The following is a 10,170-nucleotide window of genomic DNA, read 5'->3' on the forward strand; positions in this document are numbered from 1 at the left end:
TCCCCGCCTTCTACCCCCCCTCCGCTGTCCGGCACAGCCACCCTCCCTGCCCCCCCACGCTGATCTGCTCCTTTTCCTTACCCCCCAGGACCATTCGATGCTTCTAATTGACTGACTTACAGATGAGATGTCTCGTCCGTACAAGGTAATCTCCATGCATTCCCAGCGTTCATTCCCCTGACCATGCTCACGCCCGCTTGCCTCCGCCTTACCATGCCCACCCCTCCCTGACCCTTCCTCCGTTCCGACTCCCCCATCCGATCCACGGCCCCCCACCCTTCCCCTTCCGTCTGGAGTGACCCCCGGGCTGATTGCACCTCTCCACCGCCCCCACGCAAGTCCATCCTTAGTCACTGTGCACGTCGCAATTCCATCACCGGCACTTATAGTTTAGGTCCCCGACATGCACCTGACTTTCCACTCTTCCAAGTGCTCACTCCATAGCCACTGCGTGCGCTGTTATTCCATTACCGGCACTTATAGCTTGGGTCTCCGACATACACCTTGTCTTTCACCCATCCACGCGCCCACTCCATCCCCGATCACGACCAGCGGCCCTCGCTATTCTGTGTAGAGCCCAAGCCTCCAAACCCGTCACTCCACCACCCTCACCCGGCCCCCCAGCGGAATCAGAACTCCAGGGCCACTATGCGCGCTGCGAGTCCAACACCGGCACTATTAGCTCTGGTCTCCGACTTGCACCAGGTATTCAGCCCATCTACGTGCCTAGCCACCTCACTCGGCATCCCGCCACCCTGGGCCTACTACATCGGTTCATCGCCACTTCCAGGAGGACTCTCCGCACCCCCGTGCCCGGCACGCTCCCTGCCATCTTCTTGACCTCTGTCACCACTCCCCTTGCGCCCCGCCCTGCGCAGATGTCCCCTCCCCTGCTAGTTTCCTAACCCATCCCCCTTTCCTTTCCCCCTTGTACAGCACTGTTCTTCCTCGTTCAAACCAGTCCTGATGATAATCCCTACTCACGCGGATCGAAACGCCGTCAACTACTCAGCCTAATAATAGGCGCAACCCTCAATATGGCACACGTTATCATCAACTAAGCTACATCTTGAACAACTTACCTTGAAATCAATTAAAGCCATATTGTTGTATATAAACCACTGTATATTATTGACACCAAGCTTAATTGCGCCTTATAAGCTGATCACTTTGTCACTTGCGTCGCCACCTTGCTCACCGTATGCACTTTTCACACACCAAGTACAATTTGGGTTGTATCATTTGTTTATCTACAGTGCTGCTACAACTGTACTAAACCCCGTTTCTTTCATATTTGATAAACATGATGCCCCTGGCACTTTCTACGGATGTATTGAGTTTCCTTTTTTCCTTGCAGATAATGCTTTTTGTATATCATGTCTAATTGTTCTATTACTTATACCTGTTGGGATACTACATATATTTTGCCACACCTACATGGCCAGCAATTCAGTTAGGCTTCTGGTTACCGGGAAGACCATCCTTGTAGTCACACTCTATTAGATAAAAAGGAGTAACCTTCTTTGAAGACATGTTCATGGCGTTCATATTTTGCAGAAGGCGTTTAGCTTTGAGCTAATTACTTTGTCAACAGACTGCGTCTGCGTCCTCACCTAGTTTTCTTACCGTTACCCTGGATGTTTAGGCCGGGCTCTTTGAGCCGCTTATTTGAATGAAAAGTGTATTTCCTGTCACATGACTGTAACGCAGTCTTGTGACATCTATCACGTGATCTCTTTCCGAGGGGAGATCATATCGTAACATTGAAATAATTTACTGTTATTCTCTTTTAAATGTGTTATTTTAAAAAAAATCGTCCTCACTGTCGGTCAATGTTCTATATCTGAGGCAAGGCAGGGGCCGTCTGCCGCAAGATAGAATGTAGTGACGTTGTCCGTTGAAAGAACTACAAAAGCATGGGACTTGCTGCCAGAGTCTGTGGTCCCGCCTACAGTTGAAATCACTCCATTTCATAGAACTACAAAGTATGGTACTTGTAGTTCTCATATTTTTAACAGTATGAACAAACAGTTTTGACATTTTTGTGTGTCATGCCAAAAATACTGAGAAAACAAAAACGGGGATTGGAGGGTCTAAGGGAAGTTTATAGACCTACCCAGGTTGTTATCCCCTAATTTACAATATATAAATACACAAAAACCTGGGTGTCTGATAGGAAACAAATGTGTTTCAGGAACCATACACTGTATTGAGTCAACAAAATGTGTAACTAAATGACGGAATGGACTTTAAATAAAGTTTGACAATCCAACGCATGTAACCACCAGCAAAAGTAAGTGAGATCCAAGATCCAGAGATGGATTACCATCAAAATCTTGTTGGTGATCTGATTTTTCCCATCTGGTCATCCACAGGGCTGGGCTGGTGTGTCTCCAGATCAGCGAGACTACTCCCAGGACCGCCTGGTAGGACTGGGGTCGAACCCACAATCGCCTGTTTGACCATGCGTGGGATCACCAAATGGAACAAAGAGCAGTGCAAAAGGTGAAGGTGTAAGAAAAAGTGAAGTTAAAAAGGAATAGAAAACTCACAGTAAGGAAACTTTGATAGCTGTGAGTTTCTTTCTATTTAAAAACCAGAACAGCGCAAAACCGCAGTGTAAACAAATGACTGCTTAGGGACCAACATGTTTCTGCCATACAGGGGAAATACTCCCTTGGCTTTCACCAGGGCCTCTGTTCTTATGGACTTTTGCTACTGCTAGTGAAGTTCACACTCTTAAAGAAAAAGAAATAACAGTGGCAACTTTAAAGGATATATTTTCTTATTCCTCCTTGTCAGCTGGTGTATGCATCACCTACAAAAATGCAAGATGGTATAAGTGCATTGGATATAAAACAATATAATACAGTTTGAAAAGGAGCATAATAGTTCCTTACTCACCCATCTCGACAGGGGAAATTACCTCACCTCACCTGGACCAAACTCAGAGTAAGGGAGGCCACGCTCTAAGGACAAGGAAAGGAAGTCCAAATCAAGATTCAGCTAAAAGCCTGGGCTTCATTACTTGTTTGGAATCCCTATCAATATCTTATCCTAAGCTAAATTTTCTGACAGCCGGTAGTTAGCTAAGCTCACCCACAGGTACTTCAACTACCTAAACTCGGTAATTGGTTATCTTTAGTAATGTAAATATGGGCTCTCAAATTAACACAACCTCATTGTCAAAAGTTGCACTCACCTCTCCGTCGTTGCCCCAAGCAAAATCTGAGGTTGGGGGAGGCAACGAGTAGGAGGGGTGAGGCTGCCCTTATAGGTACGTCTTACTTGGTGTGCACCTATCACCTCACGCTGTCTGAACACGCCTCTGTTCAACAAAACCGCTAGCAGCGTGCCAAAACGTATCCGTTGCGTGATCTATTATTGGTAAACACTCACGTTGTTAGAAACCGCTTTGATGATCTCTCGCGGCCAATATCGAAAGTTTGTTGTGGTTTACGCGGCATTTCAAGGAGCCAAGACGCGTATTACCGCGAGATTGGGACTGAACTACCAAAGGAGGAGATTGTAGTTCATGTGAAAGGCGCGCGCGACCATAGGACGCCGAGACGCGTATTTGTGCTGAACTACCAAAGGAGGAGATTGTAGTTCATGTGAAAGGCGCGCGCGACCATAGGACATAAGACTCTGAAATAATGGGAGTTGTAGTCCAAGGTGGGGTCCGTGCGACGCCCAGAGATTCAATATTTGATTATTTTAGGCACTAATCGATCGAAGATAACATGCCTCGAAATAAAAGGATTAGTAGAGCCAAAGGTGCAAAATAGATACAAGATTGTAACTATTGATTGATAATATATTACAATCTATGATTTAACAATTGATTGATGATATATTACAATCTATGATTTAACAACAGTATACTGGAAGGCCAGAACACATCCGGATGAAGAGGAGTCCACTTCCCGACTATGTAAATGACAGTAGAAATATGAATACTAAACTTCTTATATTGAGATATGTTAAGATTTCAGTTGTAAATATAAATCAGAGATTGTTTTGGTGTCAAATTAAGGGAAACACACCTCACGGGGTAGTATGAACCCTGAGCACAGTGAGGTGAGAGCTACCCTTCATAATGCTCTGAAAAAGTGTACAGAAGGAAATGATTGTAATTTATCTGCACTTATATAGATCTAGGTATCTCATTCATGGAACCATGGTTGTCTGATGATATATTCATACACCCATAAATGTGACTGGAAATCTACTGCTGTAAGAGCGACAACAATGATGTACTGTCTTGAGTCATAATGTGGTCCACGGAATTTCATCATTCAAACCCCAGGAGTCTGTGGATAATCGAAATATCCATTTTTGTTCTTTTATGAACAAGTATCTGGCTGTCTCCAATGTGTGACGGTATAAATGGCTTCTCCAGGACTGTCCAGGAGAAGTCAGTTTCACTGTGGTTTAGCTCTATCCAATGTTTGGTCAGTCTGGAAATGCTCTTTTTGCAACGAAAAGCACTTTTGTGCTCCAGCATTCTCGTCCGTACCTTCCTGGTGGTCATACCCACATATCGTTCTTGACCGGGGCATGTGAGTAAGTAAATTAGATGGGAGCTATTGCAATTTGTAAAATTATTAAGAATCCAAGGACGATCTGTACCTATCTCAATTTGGGTAACTTTCAGAGTTTGGGGGCACACTGAGCAGTTGCCACAGGGATGATGTCCTGTAACTGCTACAGTATTCAAAAGTGTGCCTACCGTTCTTCCGGGAGGATCTCTGGGATGGGTATGTATCAGCCGGTCCTTCAGATTGGTAGACCTTTTGAAGGCAAATAGAGGAAATTCTATTTTCTCATTGCCAAAATTGAGGATTTTCCAATTGTTTCTCACAATGCGTTGGAATTGGTTTGACTTGGTATTGTAAGTCGTAACTAGAGTTAAACGGTCCAGGGGTGGTTTCTCAACAGGGACCTCTAGCAGTGCGTCACGGTTATGGTTAGCCGCTTTTTTCCATGAGTGTGTGATCAGTTTTTTTGGGTAGTGTCGCGCTTGACAGGCCTTCAGCATGCTTTTGAAAAGTGCCAAAAATACTATCACATTGGTAGGCTTGATGCTATTAATTGTAGTTATAAACTGTAAATTGATACTTGAATAGTGCAACACTCACTCGCAAGGGTCTCAAGGTGCTTGTACGATACCGCTATGGAACCCATCCTGGCTTTTCCCTGTGAGGCATCCACTCCTGGGCACCCCCAAAGTGGAGGCCAGGCATCCTTAGCGTTGTGGGGGCCGTTGTGGAGATTAAGCAAGCTATTGCCCAGAGTTGGAGATTGGGACTCCATGATTGGAATAGGCACCGAGTCGAGAATTATCAGGTCCGTGGAATTTTTTAGCCCAAGACCCGCCGAGGCGGGGAATTGAACCCTGGTCCCGGGCTAGACCTCTGCATCAGGGTCTGCCGCTCTAACCATTGAGCAACACTTCTCCACACTTCTCTAAACTGGTCTTTTATCACTCTACTGTCTCCTTCTCAGACATGGCATATACAGAAGGTTATTTATCAGTGATATGATTGCCAGAGGGCTATTCACCCTGCTCTCCTAGGATATTTTGTTATGAAAGAGTGTATTGATGATGTTCCACCTGAAGTTTCTGAAGTTTGTAATTTACAGAATATGCGGTATTTCATCATTGATCCCATTTATTTGCATGGACAATCTGTAAATTCATTGTTGTTCTCTTTCACTATCCTCATTAAACAGAACACTGAAGGTCTAGAATCATATCAGAATCTAACATGGCCTCAAGGTGCTCAAGATGCTGGTGTTGGAATCTAGTGCACTGTCGGAAAATATTATCACCCCATAAAATCTTAATGAGGCACTGATCGATATCTAACTGAACTCAGCTCCAGATGGATATCTACATCCAAGTCTGATGCAGAGCCTCTGGACCTGTGTTAGGTGAACGAAAATGGCTTGGCCTTCAGCAAAGCAGCGGTGATGCAGTCGGTCACTGGTGGGGTTCTGATTGGAGGATTAACAGAGTCAGTCAACATCAGGAAGGACCCACATGCAGTATGACTGGGGCCCCAGGGGCCAAAGGGACACCTGGGGAAGACCAGATGCTCTGAAAAAGCTGCAAAATGTGCCTCATTGAAAGCCTCTACCCGCTGCTCAGATGGAAATGGCATGAGTTTGCAGCATTTACTTACGCAGGAGAATAGGGTCGGCTCGGAGTCAAATGACTGGCATGGAGTCAGGCATTTTGATTGCCATTAGCACAATGTTTCCCTTGAGCAGGAGCAAGGTTATTGTTTAATTGTGTGGCGATCCTTACCTCTGGCCTCCCCACAATTCCCACCCAAGCATAGAAGATATTGTGAACTCCTCCGCTGGGGGTGAATATTCCTTCTTGGCCTACAGCACAGCTCGGAGATTGCTGACACCCTGTTGCTCAGATACATACAGAGAGAGAGAGAGAGAGGCGGAATTCGGCCCCACGCAGGCATATTATCATGTATATTTTGCATGCAATATCTGCAGCTGAGGAGGCGGTGGTCCCTCAGGTAGCTAGGGGTGAAGACGATTCGAGCAGTGCACTTCCGGCGTCACCGTTATTCAATGATGGTTGTGTGGCCTAAGAGCTAAAGTTCGTGTTGATTTATGCCTTTTCTTTCCTCCTCCTCCTACTACTGCACCCGATCTTAAGAATTTCACTGGGCCCTTCAGTGGTGTTGGCGTGTGACTTCGTTAGGGGGTCGCGCTGAGGGCTGGATGTGCCTGTGGCATAGACGGCCAAGCCAGGTCTTGGTGCAGGTTGCAGCAGTACACCCCTTGCTTTACTCCCTGATCTTTCAGCCTGTTCCGTGGGCTCTTGTGGAGGGCCTTATATTGCTGCTGACGAGGGGGCCTTGAATCCTGAATGCTCATGCCGCCTCTTGCCCTAGATCGTGGGTTAGGCGAGTCGCCTGTGGGTTCCATACTGCGGCGACAAAACAGCTGTGTCGCCTCCTACCATTATGGCCAAAGACAAGGCGCCCCCCAGCACCAAACAAAGCACTCTCGACAAGTACATCCAGCCTGTGGGGGCCATCCCCTCTTGATGATCTGATTCCAGACAATACGGTACACCTGGCAGCAATCACAGTCACAAGACATGCTTAATGTTAAAATTGGTGCGGTGAGCACCGATGTTATGCTACTCCTCCAAGATCTACTGAAAGCCGTTGAGCGGATTACCAAAGCGGAAACCAGGGTCTATGGAGTGGAAGACTCGATTAACACCCTACAGCAGACGATGACCAAACTTACAGCTGTGACTAGGGAGCTGGCGGTGAGAGTGGAGGACGCAGAGGGCAGGGCTTGCTGCAATAACTTAAAATTTGTTGGCTTCCCCTAGGGAAGTTGGGGTCCCTCAATGGAGTGCTTTCTGGACAATGGCTTCACTCTCCGATGCCCTTGGAGGCCCTATACTTCTGCTTCTTCGTAAAATGGGCCCACAGAGCTTTGCTACGGTTCTCCCCGTCCGGGGCTCGGACCAAGCCTGTTATGGCAAAGCTCTTAAATTATATGGCTAGAGATGCTATCCTCAAACATGCCCGGCTCCAAGACAAAATTATGTTTAAGTTCTAAACCATCATAAAGGGACCCTGACTGCAATGGAGAACCTCCGGCATCTCAGATGTTGACCACCTTAACTGCTAAGTATTCTTTATGAGGGACCTAGATCCAGGTGTAGTTTTCTATGAACATTGATGTGATCTATACTATTTGTGACCATAAGACTTTGAGGGCGGTATATTTGACTTCCCCAGTTGATTATTCATGTTGGGTGTGGGGATTCATTGGGATAAGGCATACCGGACCACCCTGTTGGGGTCAGGCAATTGTCTGTCACGCAACAGATACTTCCTGTTCTTAAAGTAAGGGACTGGGCAGGAATTGGGGATCTGCGTTTGTTATTTTTATTATCATGTTTATTATTTTAGTTTTGCGTGCCCGTTACACGCCTATCTCGATGCACACTTCACCTGCTGGGATTACCGCTGTAATACATCATGACTGATCCACTGATAGACTGCTCCGCAGACAAACTGCATGTGGAGTCATGGAATGTGAACAGCCTACTTGATAATATTAAATGCATGTGGTATGGAAACATGCTAGGAGGGTACGGGCTATGTCTTACTAGTTCAAGATATCCATCTCCTAAGTATCAAAGGCATAGATTCATCAACCGAAATTGCGATCGCAATAGCTGCGAAACAGCTATTGCGATCGTAATTTCCGCTCCCGCAATTCATGAAGCAAAAAAACACCAAATTGCGAATTCGCAAACATAAATTCGCAGAATCAATGTGGAACCCCCTTTGCGATTCTGTAACAGTGATTTCCCACTTTTTCTGCGAATTATTTTGTGAATTCGCAAATAAATCGCAAATTCAATTAATCAAAAATCGCAAAAAACACCAAAATCGCTAAATGAGAGTCGCAATTTAAGGAGAATTCAAACCAGGTGGTAACCATGAAGTTCAATTGGGGGGAAAAAAAATCTCAAACAAGAAACAGGTGCGGGGTAAAACAAACACACTTAAGGAGACACAGTAGGAGCATGAGGACATTCACAATGCCAGGTCTCTACATCGTGGCAAGGCGGCTGAGGCTCCAGGCTGCAGCCCGGAACCGACGCAGGATCCAGGAGAGCATCTTCCGGCTGCACATCACACTCCTAGGCCAGACTGAAGAGGAGTTCTACTCCAAATACAGGCTGAATGGGGCAATGATAACTAAGCTCATCAGAGACCTTGACCCCCTGATGTAGCACCCAACAAGGAGGAACAATGCCGTGCCCACCCATGTCCAGGTCCTGTGCTGCCTGCACCTCCTGGTCTCCGGAAGCTTCCAGGGGATAGTTGCATATGCAGGGGGGATCTCCCAGAGCACACGGTCACGCTGCCTACGGAGTTTCCTGGACGCCATGCTGAGCCGGATACACCACTACATAACCTTCCCAACAACCCAACAGGACTTAACCCAAACAAAACTGGACTTCTAGAACACCGCCCAATTCCCCCATGTAATTGGCTGCATTGACTGTACCCAAATCCACATCTGTCCACCCGCTGAGACAGAATACATGTACCGGAACCGCAAGTCCTACCACTCACTCAACATCCAGATGGTCTGCAATGCGAAGACCATAATCACCGACATTATGGCCCAATACCCGGGGAGCACGCATGATTCGTTCATCTTCAGGCACAGCGGCATACACACCGGCTTGGCCAGGGGTGACTTTGGCGAAGGACATCTCCTAGGTAAGTACACATGCCCACATACAGTATGTCAAGACCATGTAGCTGCGCATAACAGGCACGGACTCTCTGCTCCTTTCATTCAGGTGACAGCGCCTACAGCCTCCATGAGTACCTCCTCACCCCATACCTGAACCCTGCTACACCACAGGAACGGCGGTACAATGCTGCACACATTCACACAAGAAATGTCATTGAGCGGAAATTTGGGATGTTAAAGAGCCGATTCCGCATCCTACACAAGACTGGTGGGGTCCTCAAATAACAGCCTGAGGTCTGCAGCCGCAACGTGGCCGTGTGTGCCATACTCCACAATATTGCCACCAAGCGGAGGATACCTGTGGAGATCTCTGGTAGTGAGTCGGAGGGGGACAACCAGCCACCTGCACATGTGCATCATGCACGCGGGGAGAATCCTGCAGAAGGACACAGGCACCGCAACAACATCACACTGAACTTATTCTAGTGCACCCATACCCCTCACACAACACTGCACTCATGCATGCCACATGAAATAATGACATGAGGAAGATTTGTGTTCGAAATAAATTCTTATTCTTATGTTGAACAAGATTTAGAACTTTTTTGATTTTTCAAACAACATAACTACTGTATTTCGTCATACAGCCTCTTGTATGCAGAGCAGGCGTGCTTGGTAAATCAGCATGGCACTGCTGCTAATGTTCAGTCATTCACTGGCTCCTCCTGCCGGACGCACCCTGTAGCCTCTCCAACTCCACGTTGGGAGTGTCCGGCCGTGATGCTGCACTGGGCCTGGTACTCCGGCGCCTTTCTGGTAGCACCGGCACAGACAGGCTGCTTAGGCTCCATGTGCCCTCACTGGCATCATCGCCCCCCCCCTTGCATGGCCATGGCCACA

Source organism: Lissotriton vulgaris, unplaced genomic scaffold (assembly GCF_964263255.1).
Source record: "Lissotriton vulgaris unplaced genomic scaffold, aLisVul1.2 SCAFFOLD_518, whole genome shotgun sequence".
Taxonomy (NCBI): Eukaryota; Metazoa; Chordata; class Amphibia; order Caudata; family Salamandridae; genus Lissotriton; species Lissotriton vulgaris.